Source organism: Ostrinia furnacalis, unplaced genomic scaffold (assembly GCF_004193835.3).
Source record: "Ostrinia furnacalis isolate ACB-3 unplaced genomic scaffold, ASM419383v2 OfSCF3022, whole genome shotgun sequence".
Taxonomy (NCBI): Eukaryota; Metazoa; Arthropoda; class Insecta; order Lepidoptera; family Crambidae; genus Ostrinia; species Ostrinia furnacalis.
The window spans coordinates 1,559,733-1,582,329 of NW_021133261.1; the positions used below are offsets into that span (position 1 = coordinate 1,559,733).

A 22,597-nucleotide genomic window follows, 5' to 3' on the forward strand; every position below is an offset into this window, starting at 1 on the left:
TTTGTCTGTAAGTACAAGTATTAAAGTTTAAAGTCAACTTTAGGCTATAAAGATATCGAATATGTACCACTGTATTACTATTGTATAAAGTAACAAAGCAAAGCAAAACATAATGAGTAATAATGACATTACAAAAACAAGTAATAAAGCTTTTATCTAACAGATACTTTAAACAAAGCACCATAAATACCTATAGTAAAACATTTAATATCATTCGGGAGCGTTGTTGTCAGCAACAGATATGTTTTTTGTGCGAAAAAGTATTGTTTGGATTTGGATAGCCCTTGTGATGCTCTACTTCTGGGCTTCGGCTTAACACTACTTTTTGGGACAACCTATTTGTAGATTGGTTTTGTTTTTCGGTCGTTTATTCGTGAAACAAAAGCTGCATTGAAACTAAAAAGAAAATGGCGCTCATTAACTGAAGCTTGTAGTCGCTGTGTACAAAAAACTGCGAGCCGTTTGTTACTGGTACAAAACTGGAAAGTAACTGTATCACAGTTAGTTTTTTAGTTTACAGTATTGAGTAAAACTATTTGTGTTGATATCATTAATTATTTTAATGCATTTGCATTGATAAAATTGCATTCCTGACACGTAATGACGTAATGAAAGTCACTGACAGCTCGACGAATGAGCAAGCTGAAGTGGCAATGGGCAGGGCACATAGTACGCAGAACTGACGGCCGATGGGTCAGCAAGGTTCTGGAGTGGAGGCCACGTACCGGAAAACGCAGTGTGGGACGTGCACCCACAAGGTGGACCGACGGCCTGATAAAGGTAGCAGGAAGGCGCTGGATGCAGGCCGCTACCAACCGTGCGATGTGGAAGTCATTGGGGGAGGCCTATGTTCAGCGTGGACGTCCTGTGGCTGAAATGATGATGATGATGATGACGTAATGACGTAGTTTCCATAAAGGTAGCACACATGCCAGTGGCTGATACACTTGCATACCAGTTGCTTGTAGAAAGAAAAAAAGAATAATTCATACGAGTATGTGTGTAACCTTTCCACATATTATGCTTACACACTAGCGACTAGTTTCATTTTACAAACATGTGTTAAGACTCAAAACACTCAAAACGTCTTATGAGCTAAGTTTGATCAACAGTTTTACCTAAATCATGCTATTCATAAACGCAATTAAGATAGTAAAAATATTCCGAGCTAAAGAGGTGGCAAAAGCAATGGCAAACAAACCACAATCAATAGTATTCGGTTGTCGCTGAACACTTGGAAACTGAATACATGACTCCGATAGATACGGAAACAAGGCTTTTACATATATTTTTTGCGATTTTCCTAGAACACCAACAAGACTATCGTACACACGCAGTATTCCATTAATGTAATAAATACAACTCCAGTGCCCCACTAATCCCACGTCACCGTCATAAATTACTTGAAGGTGCGTCTCATTTTTAGGTACAGGTTCAATCAGTTCAGGGTGTTGAAATAATTCTAGCTCACGCGGTCTAAATGATGTGCACCGAAGTAACTTTTCATGAAATGCGCGAACCACATCATCTTCGATATAGTTATTATAATTCAGAATGTAGGAAAACGTATTATCTAAAGTATCCATTGTTAGATGATATACAATAAGCTTTAGAAATTTTAAAAACCTGCTACGAAACACTAAAATTTAAAAAAAATTTTCATCCCTCAGTTACATGTATGGGGGGCCCCACCCCCAATTCTTTTTTTTACTATTTAGTGTCATAATTTTGTAGCGGTTCATACAACACATATTCCCATCAAATTTCATCACTGTAGTACTTATAGTTTCCGAGTAAATCGGCTGTGACAGACGGACAGACGGACAGACGGACAGACGGACAGACGGACAGACGGACAGACGGACAGACGGACATGACGAAACTATAAGGGTTCCGTTTTTGCCATTTTGGCTACGGAACCCTAAAAAATACAGTTGGCGCCACTATCTTTGATTTTGATATTAAATTTTTTGATATGAAATGTATTACTCATTAATCAATAAACACATTCTACAATCGCTAATGGCATTTGGCTGAGGTTGTTGATAAAAGAAGATGACGCTAAGGCGCATAGTATTGGCTCCAATGTTGGAACAAGCTATTTTCTATATCCACCCGTTGGAACCAACGTTGGGGCCAATGTGTGGAGCCGTCCTAAAAACATAGCGAAACAACCAAGCATTTAGGTTAAGCAAGATATACATTTTTGGGAATTGCTCTATCTTGCATCAATACGCATTCCGCCTAAATGCCGCCCGCCCAAAACTGTAGTCCGTCGGATATATTCGCTATCAAATACGAAAAACATTTTCAAGCCTTTTTCTGCCCTATGGCAGCAACAATAAGTTTTATATTGATTTTAAAAACAATTCTAATTTCTATGACATTTAATGTTGTATGCAATTAACGAGAATTTAGTTCAAAGATTCGAGAGGTACTCAAAGCTTCCTCAAACGAGCTTTCTCGGTTCTAATAGAATCGATTTGAGCTTAACGACGAAGCTTGAATCCTACATTGTTACTAATGAGCGAGGGAACACCTTTAAGCTCCATTTCAGACTACCTATAGCACCTAATGTTCGTTACATGGCCCATGTAAATAGCACTATTAAATCTAACACCATGTAACAGCCCTCACATAAGTGAAATAATGTCTATGTTATTTAATCTAAGGTAAGTAATTATAATTTAAGATCGTTAACAACGTTGCAAGACTTTTAATCACCTACCTACCTAAGAAAAACCAAATGCCTGCCGCTACAACTCAACGCGCTCAATTCAAACCCAAATTGATCAGTATTATGAATTTCATTCCTTTGATTTACCAACAAAAGTAACCCCAATCTTTATCTATAGTATCGGAACGTCGGATATTGAAAATAGTATGAGTTATCTTGTATCACAACACCTATCAGCCAGTATTACTTGGCGCGTCGTAGGAGGCGGTCGCTCGCTCGGTTTTTCCCCCACTCGCGAAAATCACAAACTTGTGCTCGTGTTTGTTGTGGTGAATTGTGTCTTTTTAACTGTGTGCTAAAGTTTAAAGTGGATTGTGGATTTGAAATGATTTGGTAAGTACAAGATTTCGTTGACAGAAGTTTTGGGTTACCGCTGTTTTTAAGCTGCCGGCTGCCGAAAGTTGCCCAAAGTGAGCTTTAACGTTTTTAGACGACTTTCTACGATAATTGAGGCACCTTTGTTTCAAGTTTTAATTATTTACTTACGCATCGTGCTGTCATGTTGTATGCAAAAAATTCCTTTTGATAAGGGGGTAAACAGATATTAATATTAGCTAATCATATGATTAATATTGTATGAAGCTAAAGGTTAGGATCATAATTAATTACTTTAGTTATTAATACCAGTACCTAAATATAACTAGTCTTGATATTTTCAAAATTTCAAAACATTTTAAAATTATTATCATTGTTGAGTATACAGGGATTATAGGATAATAAATATATTGATAAAGAATTATGAATGAGTTGAAATTTATTCTTATTGAAGATTTACAAACAAAAATCGCTCTTATTTGAAAAAATACGTGTATCAGTTCGTATCAATGAATTTGAAGTGTTTATCAGGAGATATTAATTCAATTGATTTGTTTATACACAAGAATAATACTTAATGTCGAAACAATATTATATTAGGTACAAAGCAAAATAGAAAATTGAAAATTTTACAAGAAAAATATATGACTATCTTTTATGGCGGTTTGGTAGGTTCGCAATAAGTTGTGTGTTAGCAAAATCTGAGACTGTAAATGAATTAAAAGATTTACTATGTACCTATTGCTTACCTATTTATTTTTTTATTTAAAATAGGTACACAAACAGAATTATTACTAGTAATAATTTCGAAAACCGATTCGTACCTACATACAATAGTGCAAAATATTTTATCTCTAAAGGCATATCAAAACAACTATGAGCCTCCTTTGCGAAAAAAAACTTTGTAAACGGTTTTAAGAAAATTTAATTGATTAGGCCTTGAATCATAAAAGCTGTTAAGCTATTTTTTATATTAAAGTGTGGACGATTATATTAAGACGTTTTTATTTTATGGGAAACAAGCCACTGTGATGAATGTGAATATTTTTTTCTTGAATCCTTTCCTTGAAAAGTAAGTACAGCAATGCCAGTTTAACTTACCCCCGAGAAAAACTTGACCTTCACTGGTAGGGTTTCTATTGGCGGTCAAGTTGTAGATCCTGGCTACACAGGAGTTGCAACGGTGGGAACGAGAGGTGGGAATAGTTCCGTAACAGCACATGAGACTAGATTTTTGTTGCAATACTTATAGTATCTATTACAAATACACAAGATAGCATAGTGTTAAGCTTGATGTGCATAAAGAGGATGCTTTATTCCGTTTGGATACACGGGCAGCTTGGACTTGACCATTGTACAGCAACTTCGTTCGAAACGGACTATTCCGGAGGTAGCGGGTTCGATTCCCGCACGGTACAAACATTTGTGTGCATATTTGTCTGTATTGGACTGGGTGTTTTCTATGTATAATAAGTATGTATTTACAAAAAAAAAGTATTTAAGTATGTTTATATCCGTTGTCTAGTACCCATAGTACCAGCTTTGCTTAATTTGGGACTAGAAGCGCAGTGTAAATGTCCAAGGATATTTATTTATTTATTGCGACTTTGTCACAAACTGTTTAAGCTCGGTACTTTTATAGATATTTTCTGAAAGTTAAATGAAATTCTGAGAGAAAATTAAGTTGGGTGTTGAGATTTAACGTTTATTTTTGGTTGGTTTTGTCCTTCCGCGGAACGAGAGTGGTAGCATATAGGTAATTATATGATTAGACTAGCGGCCGCCCGCGACTTCGTACGCGTGGATCCTGTTTTACCCCCTTCATCTTACGCGGTTTAGATTTTTCGTACAAAAGGATTTTCCCGCTAACTCCCGTTCCCGTGGGAATTTTGCAATATTCTGTTGTAACTAAGCTTTAAGTTTACTAAGGTACCTGCATGCCAAATTTCAAGCGTCTAACTTAAGCGGTTTAGATTTTTCATACATAAGGATTTTCCCGCTAATTCCCGTTCCCGTGAGAATTTCGGGAATTCCTTTCTTAGTGCACCTCTACGGTACCTAAGCTCGGCGTCCCTTTCAAATTTCAAGTGCCTACGTTTAGCCGTTTAGGCTGTGCGTTGATATGTCAGTCAGTCAGTTTCTCCTTTTATTATTTAGATTTTGCCTGCGATCCAACTTGTTATAAGTACCTAGCTTCTGAATCTGTGCTGATGTATAAGTAATACGTAAAAATTATCAAAATTCCATCCGTAGCTCATTCTCATAAACATTCACCAAGATATTATTGAAGGTACCGTAAGTCATTGCCAAAAACTAAGTAGATACAAGTAGGCAGGTATAATAATAAGAATTGAGCATTCTCGTCTTCAAAAAATTAGGTCGAACAGAGGCATAAAAGTAGAGAAATAAGGGTTAAGCGAGTCATATTATACAGTGTGAGTCACGTTAAAGTGTACATATGAAAATAGATGAAACTAGACCTATTTTTATCGACAAAAAAGTGGTCAAAAATTTTTTGAGATTTTTTTTTAATTTTTTATAGAATTTTTTTTATTTCAAGTACTTATTGTAAAGAAAACGTAATAACTTTTAAACTAAGAGGTATATCCTGATAAAATAAAAACAGTAATAATGCTAAATAACAGACGATACTAAAAAAATGCATAAAATACTCAGAAAATGCCAACAAATAATAAAAAATGATACCTTTTGAAAAAAATCTGCTTAAAAATTCGTGTTTTTTTGGTTATTTGATAAATTTCTCCAAAAAATGTCCCTATAAAAGGTGGTTTTTATTACTTTAAATTATTCTCTATCGTATTACCTTTGTAAAACCAAAAATCGCATGTCTCTATCCCTATCACAACATTTGCTATGATCGTTTGAACTAAGCCTCTCCGGGCGCGCCATTCAAAGCTTCGTTATCAACGAAACTGAAAATGGCTCTCGATTTGTAATTTTGATAAAGACAAGTTAGATTTCAAATAAAAACAAAAGATTTCGAAGAAAAATAAGCATTTTAGTTAAAATTAAAATTGTCTCTACCTGTAGCGGAGAATAATGTTGTGGCAGGCCTTTGTTCAAACGTTCATAGCAAATGTTATGATAGGGATAGAGACATGCGATTTTTGGTTTTACAAAGATAATACGATAGAGAATAATAAAAAGTAATAAAAACTACCGGTTATAGGGGCATTTTTTGGAGAAATTTATCAAATAACCAAAAAAACACGAATTTTAAAGCAGATTTTTTTCGAAAAGTATCATTTTTTATTATTTGTTGGCTTTTTTTGTGTATTTTTTTTTTAGTATTGCCTTTTATTTAGCATTATTACTGTTTTTATTTCATCAGGATATACCGCTTAGTTTAAAAGTTATTACGTTTTCTTCACAATAAGTAATTGGAAGAAAAAAAATTCTATAAAAAATTAAAAAAAAAATCACAAAAATTTTTTGACCTCTTTTTTGTCGATAAAAATAGGTCTAGTTTCATCTATTTTCATATGTACACTTTAACGTGACTCACACTGTATGTAGGGTGATAGTGGTTATAATACAGGGTGTAACAGGATGCTATTTCCTCTTAAGTGCTGTCAATAATATGGAACCTGATATTTTTGTCCAAAAACTCCTGAATATGTCATCATTTGATGCGTTTATTGACACTGTACTTATAATAAGATGTCGAGTCTATTTTGGTAATAATATTGATTGGCCCTGAGACATACGAGCTTACATACTTACGCCCGTATTCACAAACATTACTATGAGGCCTCACAGTGCACGTGGACGCACAGGGTGACACACGAACCAATCACAGAGCTCTATTCAACTCTGTGCGTTCGATTTGTTGCCTCACTTAAGCAAGCATCGTTTGTGAATACGGGCGTTATTCTCATTGAATCGAGTGTCTCCTGTTGTAGTAAAATACAAAGTAGTAGTTATCAATAATCATGTAAAGTAGTTAATACAAGCAATAGATAGACTCAAAACTAAAATTACATAAATAAATTAAATTATTATCATCAACATTTCAGCCACAGGACGTCCACTGCTGAACATAGGCCTCCTCCAATGATTTCCACGGTGCAGGTCGCTACCATGTGGAATGTGGTGACTACGCGATGTGGAAATCATAAATTCAACACGTTTTTGGAAATTATTACCTACCTACATTATTATTACACAAAAATATCTACATGAGTAGAAAATGAAAGTAAAAATAACCTAGGTAATTATGTTTAGGCCGTGTTTTTTTTTTTAAAGGTAGGTACAGTACCTACAAACTATTAAAAATACAGATTGTTCGCATCTTGTACTCTCTTAGCCGAATAATATGATAACTATAGCTATACTATAGCTAACCGCCTCTGTGGTCTAGTGGTTAGACTGATGCAGGTGGCATCAGACGCAGAGGTCCCGGGTTCGATTCCCAGTGGGGGCAGAATTTTCTGTTCGGTTTGGTTGGTGGTAGGGCTTGTTCCAAGTCCGCCTGGCTAGCTACCGCCATCTTACCTAAGTCTGTCGCTTTATCAACAATGTTAACAGCATTGTTGTGTTCCGGCAGTTAGAGGTAAGATAGCCAGTTCCTCTCTGGTTGAGGATTCCGGGTGAAGCTCGCTTCCACCTTCGGCCTGATCATCACTTACCATCAGGTGAGATACAGGCCAAGAGCTTCCTCGTTGTGGATAAAAAAACATTTTTACAATGCAATACCATATGCTGAGTTCAAAGAACCGTAAGTTTATCGTTTCACAATTTACTCGAGAAAGCCTTTGACGAAACTATACAAGTTTAATCTTATTTAATCTTGTTCAACAGCAGTCGAGAAGCAAAGTTTTAAGCTGTATAACCAAAAATTTTCAGTAGGATAATAATTTCGAAGGTTTAAGCCAGGATTAGTAAGGATAAGAGAGATAAATGTGACTATTAGACTATAATAGAGGGTAGTTACAAATTTTAGAAAGCTCGGGAACATTGATTAAACCCCGTAATTTTGAAATGGCACGTATGAATAAATTGCTTTCAAAACTTTTTCAAGTCTGTGAATGATGACAATTCAGGGTTTAGGGAAAAACCGGTCAAGTGTGAATCGTGAAAGAATAAGGGTTCCGTTTTTTCCTTTCAAGGTATACAGAAACTGTATTGTTATGCTTCGATCACACCAACGCGTGCAAATCGCCATCGCCGCGGCGCGATCCCGGCGGGACCCATGACAAACCGCGCGACCTGTCATTGGCCTATGATCGCGCCGGCGATGGCGATCTGCATGCGTTGGTGTGGTAGAAGCTTTATCCAAAAACATAACCCTCCTGGTGCAGTCGGGTAAAAATAACATGACTTTACCTAGGTGGAAATATTGAGCACCCAGTTCATTAGGCTGGATGAATGCAAGCCTAAAGCCTACAGATGAACTACACTGAACCGTCCCACCCGTGACATTGACAGGGGGGCGCCACCGTCAATACCGGATCGCTGGTTCCGATTTTTTCCTCATTGGAAAACACTGAAATGTCATTTGCAGGACACCAATGTCGTGTTACTATTTCCAATCTCTGGACATTTGACGTTTCAAAATCGTTCAACTATACATATTTTTGACGTTGAGGGTAACTTATAATAATCTGGGGTTGAGAGTCTGCAAGCTGTTTCCCTAACTAAAATCTAACAAATATAAAAACATATTAAAGGAAAGTAAATGACCTGATGATGATGATTAAAGGAAACAAAGAAGGCCGAAGGAAGGAAGGCCTTTAAAATACCCAAGTAAATTAAGACCAAAACTTTTTCCAAAAACGATTTACTTTGATGATTTTTTTCTTTCAATGCAAATTAGAGCCAACGACAGTCTACACTTAGCATACGAACATTTTATTTTGGTTCATGATTGGTCTTTTCCAATATCAATTTGTATCCTACGGCATCCACATACTCATTTAGAGTAGAGAGAGATGCAAGTTTCCAGTGCGACAGCTCTAGGACTTCAGGCAAGGTTTCAAAGTTAACTGCGGTTTAATCAACTGCTACAGTTTTCCACGGAATAAATTAACAACAAGTTTCAACGTTTTCGCCAAATTGAAAGTTAGGTAACGTTAAGGTTTTTGGTTCTTTACAAAACGTAAGCAATTTTCATCTGTAATCGTTCAGAAGCACAGAAATTTATCTACGAGTAGGTGTAATAAAATAAATCAATAAAACAGAAAGTAGAATAAAATGCACGAGTAGTTGCTTTGTAAACCTAACAACAGTAATTTTATGACTATAATCGTGAGTTAGTGTAAAAAAGAAAAAGAAAATTAAATTCCTTTGAACGTGAATTCTTTTAATCAAGTGATTTCTCTATAAATTGGATTAAGGTTAATGTTAAATTATTTCTTTTCGTACTCTACCAGGGTACTAAATGGTAAAAACCATCATTAAGTCATTGAACGCCGAGACGCTAGACACAATGGAAATTGTATTGTTCGAGGCTCACTGGTGAGCCGCGTGGCGTCCAACGTGTTAAAACTGTTTTAAATTGACAAATTCGAAGTATACAATAATTGTAAGTACTCATCATGAAGCTAACAGTTCATTTGCCTTTTTATAGTCTTTCATAAATTGGAATTGGTTTTCATACAGGGTGGAAACGTTAAGTGATCTCACTCGATTATTTCTTAACTATACAAGATATTAAAAAACTGGTTACTGATCCTGAAAGTGCTTAATGAGCTCTTTCAAACGGTACCAATAATAAGTTACAGAATAAACTGGATCTATCTGAAAATTCAATGTTTCCAGCTTCCATACTAAATGTATGCCAGACACACAATATTAGAAGTGTAATTTTTTTAATTTAATAATAAATACTTAAAATAAACTCGTAAATTGTATTCTTATTTTAAATTATTAATGAAAAACATTGGTTTTAGGCTTTACTTGCTATAATATTGTCAAGAGATGAGTGTCATGACTGTGGTAGTACTAAATGTATGGAAGAAGGAAACATTGAATTTTTGGTTAGATCCAGTTTATTCTGTAACCTATTATTGATACCATTGGATAGAGCTTGTGAAGCACTTTTAGAATCAGTAATCAGTTTTACGATATCTTATGTAGTTTTTAAAATAATGTGACTTTACCAAATGTATGGAAGCTGGAAACATTGAAGTTTCGGATAGATCCAGTTTATTCTGTAACCTATTATTAATACCGTTTGATAGAGCTCATGAAGCACTTTCAGGATCAATAACTAGTTTATTGATATCTTGTATAGTTTAGAAATAATCGAGTGAGATCACTTATCGTTTCCACCCTGTATACTTACAAGTAATATCGTTCGAAACATCAGGAGTGTCACGAATATACATCACTAATTCCAACTTTAAGCCTTTAACGGGCAAAAAAATCGAAATTTTTATTTCTTTTGGTCTTTAAAACAAGGGAATAAAGTTAAAAATATGGTGGGAACTACATTCCCACTGCCGTATCAAGGGTTAACTACCTGTCAACCTAATTCCGAAGCTGAATGTTCAGCTTGAGAGCTACCCGCTTGTAGCTCCATGATATATTCCAGAAGTTATCCAATTAGATAGTCATTTCGAGGTCTCAGTTGGAATTTCGTAGTAGGCATAACCATTTTAGGCCCGTGGCGTCCTTGCTTCGATTTTGATTTAATTTAAGTACCTAAAAACCCGAAAAAAATGTACATAACCTATTCTGAAACGAAAACTTTATAATACAACTCCTTGTTTAGAACGATTTCCACCGTATATGTATGTACAGTTTATACTATAACTAGATTGTTAAAAAGGCTTTATTGCAGCGCATTTCTAAATAAAAAAAACTTCATTTATTACCCAAAGCATAGCTGTTATTACGGCTATTCATACTGACATGAAAAATGATGGGTTTTATACAAATCTTTATTCCTTAACTGCTTTTAGGATTTATTTTTGCGGCGATATCCTTTTTCTAGGTCCCATCAATCTCTGAAGCAAAATCCATCAAAATTGACTCAGCTGTTCAGTCGTGAGAGCATAATAGATAGAAAGACAGACAGACACAATTTTTGTATAAGTATTATAATTATATGGATGTTGTCTTGAAAAATGTCTTCTTCCTTATACATAACTAGCTTTCCACCCGCGGCTTCGCCCGCGTGGAATTTTGTCTGTCACAGAAAAACTTTATCGCGCGCGTCCCTGTTTCAAAAACCGGGATAAAAACTATCCTATGTCCTTTCCCGCGATCTCTTTGCCAAATTTCATCAAAATTTGTTCAGTGGTTTAGGCGTGAAAGCAAGACAGTCAGACAAACAGACGGACAGAGTTACTTTCGCATTTATAATATTAGTATAGATTCCTACGAATCGCCATTGATTATATGCTTTCTGTTTCAGTCATAATAAGTGTGTGACGTAGAGCATTCAATATTTACTGTATTGGTTCGACAAAAAGCCATATATTTCTGACCAAATGTATTTTATTTACATTTTATTGTAACACTAGTTTACATTTTATTGTAACATAACATTAGAAAAACGTGTTTTTGTTTTGTTTATGATTACAAGATAAACAAACTCGATTTCATTAAAAACACAATATTACAATAGGGTTATTTCAAAATAAACCTGGGGAAATTCCGCGAAAAACGTTTGAATCAAGGTAAAATACGTTAAATACCTTTACTCATGTTTAATTACATTATTCCCGAAGGATAATTAACAAGGGCAGCAGACTTAAACAGGCTTTGACTCTTAACATCGGCGTTAGAGTGAAGCTGTGTTTTTCATTTTCATTTCCATTTAGCGTCTTTTAAACGCGCGAACACCTTAGCTTAAACGAAAACGGAAGATACGACGCATAAAGGACATAGCACACTTATCAATCTGGAAAGGGATCGTAACCGTATCAACTCGAGGCGGTCAGTATTCTTTGTATAGAATTCCATACTGCAACGCACATTTATCCGTATTGTAACGTAAACGACTCGCCTCGCGATTGAAAGCGCGCGAAAGGCGATGCCAGCACGCGAAAGGCTATGATGTGTTGATACCTTTCCGAGTTGATAAGTCTGCTACGATATTTAGCGTCTTTTAAACGCACAAACACCTTGGTTAAAACGAAAACGGAAGATACGGCGCATAAACGTCTCAGAAGTGTCACGCTCAAATGATGTCCTAGGACATCATTTTTGACACAGGTCAAAATCGGTCTGACCTACGCAACGTTTCTTCTATTTTTATACATAAGTTTATCTTACAAACATTCAGGAACTAAATAAAGTACAACGCATCACTTTTCATTAAAATAAAGTAGGAGGAAACATAAAATTCCACTCACTGACACTGACATTCGCCATGTTTTTTTTATCCGACTGCGCCAGAAGGAGGGTTATGTTTTTCCATGGCAACTTAGGCGCATGCCGTATTTTAATCTAAGGTAAGAAGCAATTACTCATGACTTGCATTGTAGATTTTTTTAACAAGTTTTGTATTTGTGTCTTATTATTCATTTGTTCTTTAATGCCACATAAGCTAGTACACAAAGCTAACTCAATTTAATTCTATAAGACATTCTTTGAAACTTAACCTTCGGGCCAAGATACTGAATACATGCTTATTTTCAGAATAAATATACTTTCAAATCATCTTTCATCAAGCATAATCAGACGGTTTGTTATTTCAAAGAGCATTCAACATAAATAACGTATCTAATATTGCAAATTGGATGTTACATGACTAGTTGGAGGGTTATTCGCACTTGTAATTCAATATTATTCACATTTGTGAAGTACAGCAGCGTCAAATAGTGCGTGACACCCAAAGTAGCCAAAAAGTTCGCACGCCTTTGTTACAATAAGGGCTATCGTTTTTATACTTAACAGTTGGCACCCCTGGCGATTGACAGGACCTTACTCTACAGTGGCGCCATCTTGATGAGTGCAAATGCGATAGTCCTCCTACCACTTTAGCGCTCACTAGTTGGTGCCACTGTCTTCGCTACTAGCAAGTGACAGGACCTTACTCTACAGTGGCGCTAACTGGTGAGCGCTAAAACGATAGCCCTCATTGGAATAAGGTTGTGTTATGAACTTTTTGGCCACTTTGGGTGTCACCAACTATTTGACGCAGACTGTACCTAACGGGTCTGTTGCTATTTTTACAATATGGTTATTTATTATAATTAAAAAGTCCATTTGATATAATTTTATTAGATTGAGTTCGAGTGGACAACATATAAATTTTCAGTGCATTATGTAAACTTTAACTGCCCTGAAAATAGTATGGTGTATAGTAATTGATTAAATCTTGATTCACTGATACCTACTGTGATTAAGATGAGATATATTTTTCATACATAGCTAAATTATGTATTCTTAACTAAAAATGGAGCTGTTGACATTCACCAACCATTTATTCAGTTAATATATCAGCACTAAATAACTCAGTATCGTTTAAATCCCTATAGTTTTGAGCATTTTAAATCATCAAAATTGTCAAAGTATACCGTCGAGGGATTTAAGTGTCTCACTTATCTAAAGATTGGTTTAGTTCGCAATCAAAGATACATTTATTCGAATCACAAGAGACTTAAAAAGTTAGGGTCAATTTCAGTCAACTTAGAGAAATTGACAAAGTCACCTCACTCTCCTAGTGACACGTGTAATGTAATGAATCAACTTATTGGCAATTAGAGCTGAAAATTAGTGTCTTATTAGAGAGTTCAGTAGTTTAGGTGTTAAACAGCCGTTTTGAAAGAAATGTGAAAATTATGAATAATCGCCGGTTATTATGAATAATGACCTCATGATTTGGTAAAAGTGATTATTATGAGATCATTATGTGTGTATAAAACTATAGTACTTAGTCGCCGCCGCACCTTAACCTATTTTTCACTTTAAATCAAAACAATATGTTATGGGCATTATGGCAAAGTAATGTTACGCAAGAAACAGTCCAAAGTCATTATGCCAAATTATAGTTATATACCTATGATATCAAAACGTTCAAAATTTGTGGCTGTACACGAGCGCTGTACACGAGCCGGTGTTCTCTTTTATGATATTTGTTAGTATTAAGGTTACATTATTAAATAATCACTGATAAATGTGATTAATTTATCACTTTTACCTCGACTGTCGGTAATTATTCATAATAACCGGCGTTTATTCATAATTTTCAATTTATCACATTTACCGTAACATTTACACTGACTGAGGGCTTAGTGTGAGTTTACATTAAACGTTATCACTAGCGACCGCGTTAAAAAAAAATATGACGATTGTAGTTCTTGAAAGTTTCCGCTAGGGGCGCCTGTACGAGTAGCGTAACGTAAGGTTGTCTAACGTGGCAATAATGGGTACTAATAATCCAGTAGTAGTATAGCAGCGCTGTCCAAACAATGTCATCCCATCAAAAACAATACTTGTCAAAAAAACCAAGTCTCGCAACTCAGTTGTTCTACGGTAAAAAGTTGTGAGATCCATGTAATACCAAGTCCAGGCCAGGAAATCTTTAACGTTTTACATAAATTATTGACTTGGCCATCGCACTAAATAATTTAATTTACACTTGTTTTCATGCGATGGCCAAGTCAATATTGCGACTAAGTCAATATTGCACTGAGTTGCGAGACTTGGTTTTTTTGACAAGTATTGTTTTTGATGGGATCTCATTTCTTTTTGTATTTTGTAGACAGCAGTTATGTATCTAGAAAACTGGACCGAAATTGAAAAATTTTACTCGACTTGGCGGTTGCACTACCATGCCCCCAAATCTCATTTCTTTTTGTATTTTGTAGATAGCAGTCATGTATCTAGAAAACTGGACCGAAATTGAAAAATTTTACTCGACTTGGCGGTTGCACTACCGTGCCCCCAAATATTTTAGTTTTTCCTTGATTCATACACCAAACACTACTTATATTCCAAATTTGAAGCTTCTAGGTCTGCTAGAAGTGCCTTAGAATTTTGATGATCGGTGAGTCAGTCAGTGAGTCAGTCAGTGAGTGACAAAATTAAGTAACTTTGACCCGTTATAATTCTTAAACTACTGGTTCGAATTGAATGAAATTTTAAATATACCGTGTCTTTACAATGCCTGCATAGCTAATGAAAATTCAGCCTTCTAGTTTTATCCACAACGAAGTTACAGGCGGTCGAAAATGGCCTGAATTGCTTCGAGAAATCGAGAAAAGGATGGTACGGCCGTGCCGCTTTTTTGCTGGACTTGGTGGGGGCACTGCCGTGCCCCCAGATAGCTGGGACGGTTCAGTGTAGGACATCTATAATCTTAAAACCGTTTATACTCAGAATGCCAACTTCTCAAAATGCCAACCGCTCGCAAAAAGACAACTTCGCAGAATGACAACTTCTCGAAATGCCTTAAAACTTCTATTTTGTTTTTCTTCATGTCTTCTGTAGTTTGTTCACTATTTCTAAATGTTTTTTTCTACCTTATCACATTATTATTATACTCGTATATAATATCTTTTTGTGCTCGAGAAATGAACTTCATAAGAAACCTACAACAGATGTTTTCCCAAGAAATATACCCGATGCCTCATAATAACTTACCAAAGAATGATTAAGTATGTCCCAGTATGTGACAGCCGCATCACAAAAAGGGGATGACATCGAGAATTGCGATATTTGCGATCCTTTGGGAATAGAAAGGGATCGTAACGATTTTTAGACAAAAATTATGGAAAAATAAGTAGCTGGTATGAAATACATTTGTCAAGATTTTGATGGTTTCTTAAACTAAATACTATTAATATACTTATTAGAAGCAGGTTTATTGACTTGCATGGTCTAGGAAGGTTTTTAATATACTTTTTAGTAAAACTATGTACTTAGTGAATAACTTGAGTAGGTACATAAATGTACTGAACACTATCAAGATTATTTGCGAAATATTTTAATATTGCAAACATAATCTTTGTATGTTAACCTGATGGCGGCTTAAGATTTAATGGCTTCTCTATTATTATTAATCCCCATATCAAAATTAATCGAAATTGGTTAAGTGGTGTAGGTGTAGCATCTATGTATAATTAACAGACAGACTGAGAGTTGCTTTTAAGTAGATGATATAATTATGGAATTATAGAAAATGATTTCAATTCATAGAAAAATAATTTCAAGGCACAACTTCTTCGTATCTTTTAATATAGCTCAGAAATTTCAATTACTTTCCACTTTCCAATCGAGTGAGCGAACCAACTTATAATAATGTATTATAGGTACGCCACATTGCATGTTTTAATATGCGGACAGTATAAGCTAAACATATTAGCGTCTTATTTCGTTGTAATACAGTTTATTTTGCAACGAAAATGTAGAGTTTCATGTGCTATCTGAACAAGAATATCTTTCATGAAAATTTTCCATATACGGTACTTATTAAACTTTGTGCTGAGTGAAAATGGAATAGGATTACGCTCACGTCTTCCCTCAGGTTTCATAAATCTTATCAGTTGTTTTATTTATTAATAAGTAGCTTTCCGCCCGCGGCTTCGCCCGCGTGGAATTTTGTCTAAAACTTTATTGCGCGCGTCCCTGTTTCAAAAACCGGGATAAAAACTATCCGGTCTTTTCCCGGGACTTAAATCTCTTTGCCAAATTTCATTAAAATCGCAGTGGTTCAGGCGTGAAAGCAAGACAGACAGACAGACAGAGTACTTTCGCATTTATAATATTAGTATAGAAGTACCTATAGATCATGCGCTCGTGGAGTTATAAAAGAGGTAAATCACAGTTTTCACAGGTATGTCTTGAGTTAGATAAATTTAACTTTTGTCATACGATGACAATTACGTGCGACGACAACTAAAGTGGCAGAAACATAGCTCGTAGAGCTGATGGCCGTTGGGGCAGAAAAGTTTTCGAGTTGCTACTCGTACCACGTGCCGGAAGACGTAGTGTGGGCAGGCCTCCTACTAGGTGGACCGACGACCTGTATACTTTTCAGTAATAAATAATGAAGACGTAGCTGCGTAGGCAGGCATCCTACTAGGTGAACCGATGTATTGTTCTTTCGGTAATGTATTAATAAAATGTTGTATTGAAAATTCACTTTATGTAGTTAGTTAGTTAGTTTACAATTAGATTGGGATTACGTCAATTTGATTGTACTCAGAGTTAAGGTGGTGGTTAAATTGCCATTTCATGACACTGACACCTACAAGGTGGTTACGCCTTTTGATCCAGTTGTTAAAGGACTTCGAGGCAAAAGTCACGAAGGATAAGGTTGAGAACCGCTTGCAGCTCTTCATTTGATTAAACGTGCTAACCGAACTACAACTGCGCTATTGCACTAATCTAATTAATATAACTCATCTACACGTGGAATCAATTTGATTTGATAATCCAATGTTGGATTATCATTTTGATGGAACAACAACCCTATAATCTATTCATATACAGGAGATTACTATTCAGTTACTAGCTTTTGCCTGCGGCTTCACCCGCGTGAAATTTAGTTTGTCACAGATCGTCATAAATTATAGCCTATTATGTTCTGGGTTATAAACAATAATGCTGTAAAGTTTCATCAAAATCCGTTCAGTAATTTTTGGGTGAAAGAGTAACAAACTTCCAGACATCCAGACATCCAAACTTTCGCATTTATAATATTAGTAGGATAGTCCCTCTGTTAGCAGAATTGCGATGAATCTTAATTTTATTATTATCATTTTTTTATGCAATACAACTCAGGTATTTGACCGCAATCGCACCTGTCACAAGTGAGATGCAGTCTAGGATGGTATACATATACCTATCTGCCCTGTAAGTGCCTATTCACTCTTGCCTTGAAAACGCCCGAATTATATTTGTGATCGGGAAAGACAGCAGCAAGCAGCGAATTCCAGTCCCTAGCTGTTCGCATTATAAAAGAGTTATCGAAACGCTTAGTGAGCATTGATCACGTACAATTGTTTATTTTTTGAGATTTTAATCTATTTACACCTTGTATTATTTAGACTTAGTTTCTTTCATACAGACCATTAATTCTAGAGTTCATGTTATAACTACTCTACGTATGCTTCATTTGAGAAGGTGAGGTCTAACTAAGGCTCTTAAAAAAATGTGACCGGTGTTTTTGGTATGGAGTTATTTGACGTTTGTTAAAGTTAAGGAAGTTGGTGTAACTCAGCCTTAGAGTCGTTTTAACATTTTACATACAAAGGCTCCTTTTCAGTTTGCTGCAAGTTACGGTTACTGCAATCGCTTCCAATAAGCTGACCAGGGTCCACAAGTTCATTTTCCCAAGTTATTGAATGTCGTAACCTCCAGATGTCGCTGCAGCTTAGTGAAGGGTCACTGATTCAGCTGGAAGGACAATGAGGCTCGCAATATTCGGATCTGAAGAGTATATTACTAGTCAGACTTTTATTTATAAAATTCAAATTCTTTATTAGAAGTCTAGTCTAGCGCTTAATTCAGTCACTATTCACAAACGATGCTTGCTTAAGTAAAGCAGCAAATCGAACGCACAGCGTTGAATAGAGCTCTGTGATTGGTTAGTGTGTCACCCTGTGCGTCCACGCGCACTGAGAGACCTTCATAGTAATGTTTAACTATAGTAGTTATTGAGTTGAAGGGTCTTAGGAAAATTATTTCTTAGCAGTTTTATGCCCGTATTTACAAACATTACTATGAAGTCTCACAGTGTGCGTGACACATGAACCAATCACAGAGCTCTCTTCAACGCTGTGCGTTCAATTACCTGGTTTACTTAAGCAAGCATCGTTTGTGAATACGGGCATAAGTATCAATGTTTTCCTAACTCTAGATTCTGAAATGAAAATTGTAGATTAGAATTTCAGAATTCGAGCTTCAATCTATACCCGAATTAACACAAACAAAATACAAAATTTTCACACTTCCCAACAAAATTGATTTGAATCGATTGATTTCATTTTCACGTACTCATACGTATTGATAACGTTATCTTTTAAAGTCAGATCGATATTAGTAATTATAACATGCTATTTTTAGCCTCGTATCAGATGCGCGGTGAGTGCTGTATTTGTGTATCAATAGACTAATGTTGAGTGTTAGCGATATAAGTGTCGACCGAACGAAATGTTGTGAAAAGAAAACTTACACCGTCATAATGGGCTCCAGCCGGGCTAGGATGCGCGTCGTGATATACTTTATCGACGTCAAAATGTATGGGCAAAATCGATAAAATGGCGTGATAACGGCTAATCACGGCGCGCATCCTAGGCCTACAGGTAATCATATCTATCGGTATTCTATTTACTAGTCAAATTTCATAAAAAAATACAATATTTAAAAATGGCAACCACGGGTCGGAAAACGTAAAGATAGGCCTCCTACTCGGTGGACCAACGATTTAAGGTAAAGGTCGCTGGGAGCACCTGGATGCGGGCAGCGCATGACTGGTCTTTGTGAAAATCTTTGGGGGAAGCCTTTGTCCAGCAATGGACGGCATTTAGCAGTAAAGTCATATAATAAATCAAAACTGCCAGAACTGTTTTTGAAGGTTTACATTTAGTGAGCCAGCAATCAAATAAATAACAATTATTGCTAGTAATACTCCGATAAATGTCTAAGGAAATGCTGCCCAGATTTCGATCTGGCTAAAATAAACTAATCCTGAGATTATGAGCTAGGATCTGGAATATTTTTAGTGCCCGTGATGACAGGTTTATGTAGTAACTCAATCATTATAATGGTCTGTAATTACATACACTCAACAGCTGGTATAATAAATGACGTAGCATGATCTAGAGGTTGGAAAGTTAAAGTCTCTCGGCTCAAATGCTTTGGGTTCGATTTACAAGAACACACAGTTAAAATCACTATACGTATGTATTTGTTAAGAACATTGCAAAGTTGAATAAACCCAAATGCGTAAGATTTGTATTCATCAAATCTTACGCATTTGACATGCCTGAATAGGCATGTCATAATGTTTATGGTGGCCCGTACAGTCTGACACTAAGGTGATGAGGCGAGAAAAAAGGAATAATTTATTTCTTTGTCTTGTTGTGAAATTGTCTTGAAGTTAAAAAGCTTCTCATCACAGATGTTGGAGAATAAAAAATGACTAATCAAATCACTTTGTTTTGTTACAATTAAAAAGATTTTTTGCTACGAAAGATAGTATAATGCTTCAGAGGACAAAGTCGTCACTGGTCAGATCAGTCATTCCTTATGTCAGATTTAATGACGGCTTATATCGGTATTAGTCATTGTGAAAAGCTCAGCAAATGTAAGGCGCAGACTGGCAAAATTTTAGTAATAAACATGCTTTCAACATTTCGTAAGGTAATATTATTGTAATAAGTACAAAAGTAGTGGAAATTCCACCTAAAAAAATATGGCTTAGCTCAAAATGTATGTACGATCAAACCAATTGCATTACACTACTGTAATAGTTAGGTTAGCAGTACAGTTCGAACGAACCAACTGCAACTGTATTGGTAACCTAACTAGCAGTCTGCGATGAGACGCGTTCAATAGCCGAATCACGTAGCGTGTCGTCGCGTAGCGTGTCGTCGCGTAGCGTCTCGTAGCGTAATGTAGCGTCTCGTAGCGTAGTGTAGCGTTGTATCGCACAACATTTTGTCGCGTTACGTGGAGTAGTCGCTGATGCAGGATTTCGAGATATGAAGCACAAAAATTGATTTATACTTTTTTGCTCGGAAGGGATGAACTAAAATCGCTCGCTTTTGTTTCCGGGAAAAAAGAGTAATGATATCGATTTAGGAGCAGTGATTTGTGGTCATGTTTTAAGTTTTTTGCTTACCTGTATTCTTGCACATTGTATTCTAAAAAACCCTTTTACTTTATGTATTTTTCACTCTTGTCTTATCTTAGATATTATCAAGTCTCGAAAAGGGAATTTCCGACTAAGAAGTAGTTAGTTATTATTGTAATTTTTCCTAAGAAGATAATTTCTTTGAAATAAAGCATATGTAATACCTACCTACATGTATAATACACCAATTATGCCCTTGTAAATAGGGAAAATATCTATTTACACAGATATAGCTGGCGGCAATCAATCAAACAAAGTAGGAAAATATAAACAACTTTGAAAACAGAATATGAAATGGATAGGAGTGGATGATTGTTCGTTCACGAATGATATTTAACTTTGGTTATGTTTTCACAAATAAATATCAATTAAATTTGTTCAAAACCCCGTACAGTTAGTACCGAATATACGTTACGTACCGTTAGGAGGAAAAAGGTGTATTAATTAAAATATTTTGGTATTATTTTATACTTTGTATGTCTGTTTTAGATTGATAATAACGATTTCACATGAACGTTATTTCAGCATAGAACAAAAATAGGCAGGCCTCCCACTAGGTGGACCGACGATCTGGTGAAGGTCGTGGGAGGTGCCTGGATGCGGGCGGCGCAGGACAGGTCATTGTGGAAATCCTTGGGGAGGCCTTTGTCCAGCAGTGGACGTCATTCGGCTGAAACGACGACAAAAATACGATTAGGTACCTATTTTTTTGGATTTGTATATTTTTTGATAAAGAGACTTTGGTCCTTCCTATGAATCCTTCATGCGCCTTGCTGTATATTCTGATGTAGGTATAGGTATTATATTATACCTACTAAGGACGGCGTCGATTTAGCGGGAAAATTAGGCATAAAAAACATTTATTGTCTTTTCTCGAACTTAAATCAATAGCATCAACCACTTTACCACTTAGATTGGATTAGAAAAAACGTTAATCGATGTGCTAACTGGACATTGTACGATTATATTTTACCTATGGTAAAACAGGGAGCATTAGAGCAGTGTGCTTACCATGAGTTTACGTTACGTGTGCTCGCTAGCGACTGCGTAAAAAATGACATAAATTGTATGACAGATTGTACAGCGCTCCTAGCGGCTACTTTCAAGAAATGAAATCTTCATAGATTTTTTGACGTACTCGTTAGCGAGAAATCCTAACGTAAACTCATGGTAAGCACACAGGAATCGTTAATCGAGTCCCGAATAAATTTCAGCATGGCTTTTTGTGTCCTATGAAGCATGAAAAGCATTCACTGTTTCCGAATAAACATTCAATCATGTGGATACTCTGTAAAACATTTTATACAGCTTTCATCTATCTCTTTCACTCATTTCAGAATTGAAACAGACAAATATAAAAGGAATGATTCGCTTTTCTTAGTACAGCCTATGTATACTACACTCGCAAGCAAAAATATGGAATCACCCTATTTATTCCGAGCGATCATAAGAACTAAATGACTAATAGAAGATCAATAAAAATGGTACCATTTTAAAGGAGATATTATAAATTTAAACCGTACCGTTTACCGATACCGTAGATACAAACAATACATAGTCATTCAGTTCTTAAGATCGCTTGGAACACAAAGGGGTGATTCCATACTTTTGCTCGTAAGTATAGTATATTTAGTCGACTGGGACGTTTTAAATTATGGAACACTGTGACTTATTCAGTTGTGTTAAGAGTGGTTTCACAACAAAATTGTAAGTTGTATGTCCTGAGGGTAGATGTTTTCGGTACGTGAAAACGTGTGGTGTATTTGTAT

The 22,597-nt window shown here is 35.8% G+C and overlaps 1 protein-coding gene across 2 annotated transcripts in view; it reads left to right on the plus strand.

Moving 5' to 3' along the window:
- Positions 1-2,934: 2,934 nt before the first annotated feature.
- The window catches only part of Gcy (receptor type guanylyl cyclase), a 125,730-nt gene continuing 106,067 nt past the window's right edge, over positions 2,935-22,597 (plus strand). For both annotated transcript variants that reach the window (XM_028310516.1, XM_028310515.1), the window contains exon 1: positions 2,935-3,070. The gene's annotated coding sequence lies outside the window, so the exon portion shown is untranslated. The remainder of the gene's footprint in view (positions 3,071-22,597) is intronic.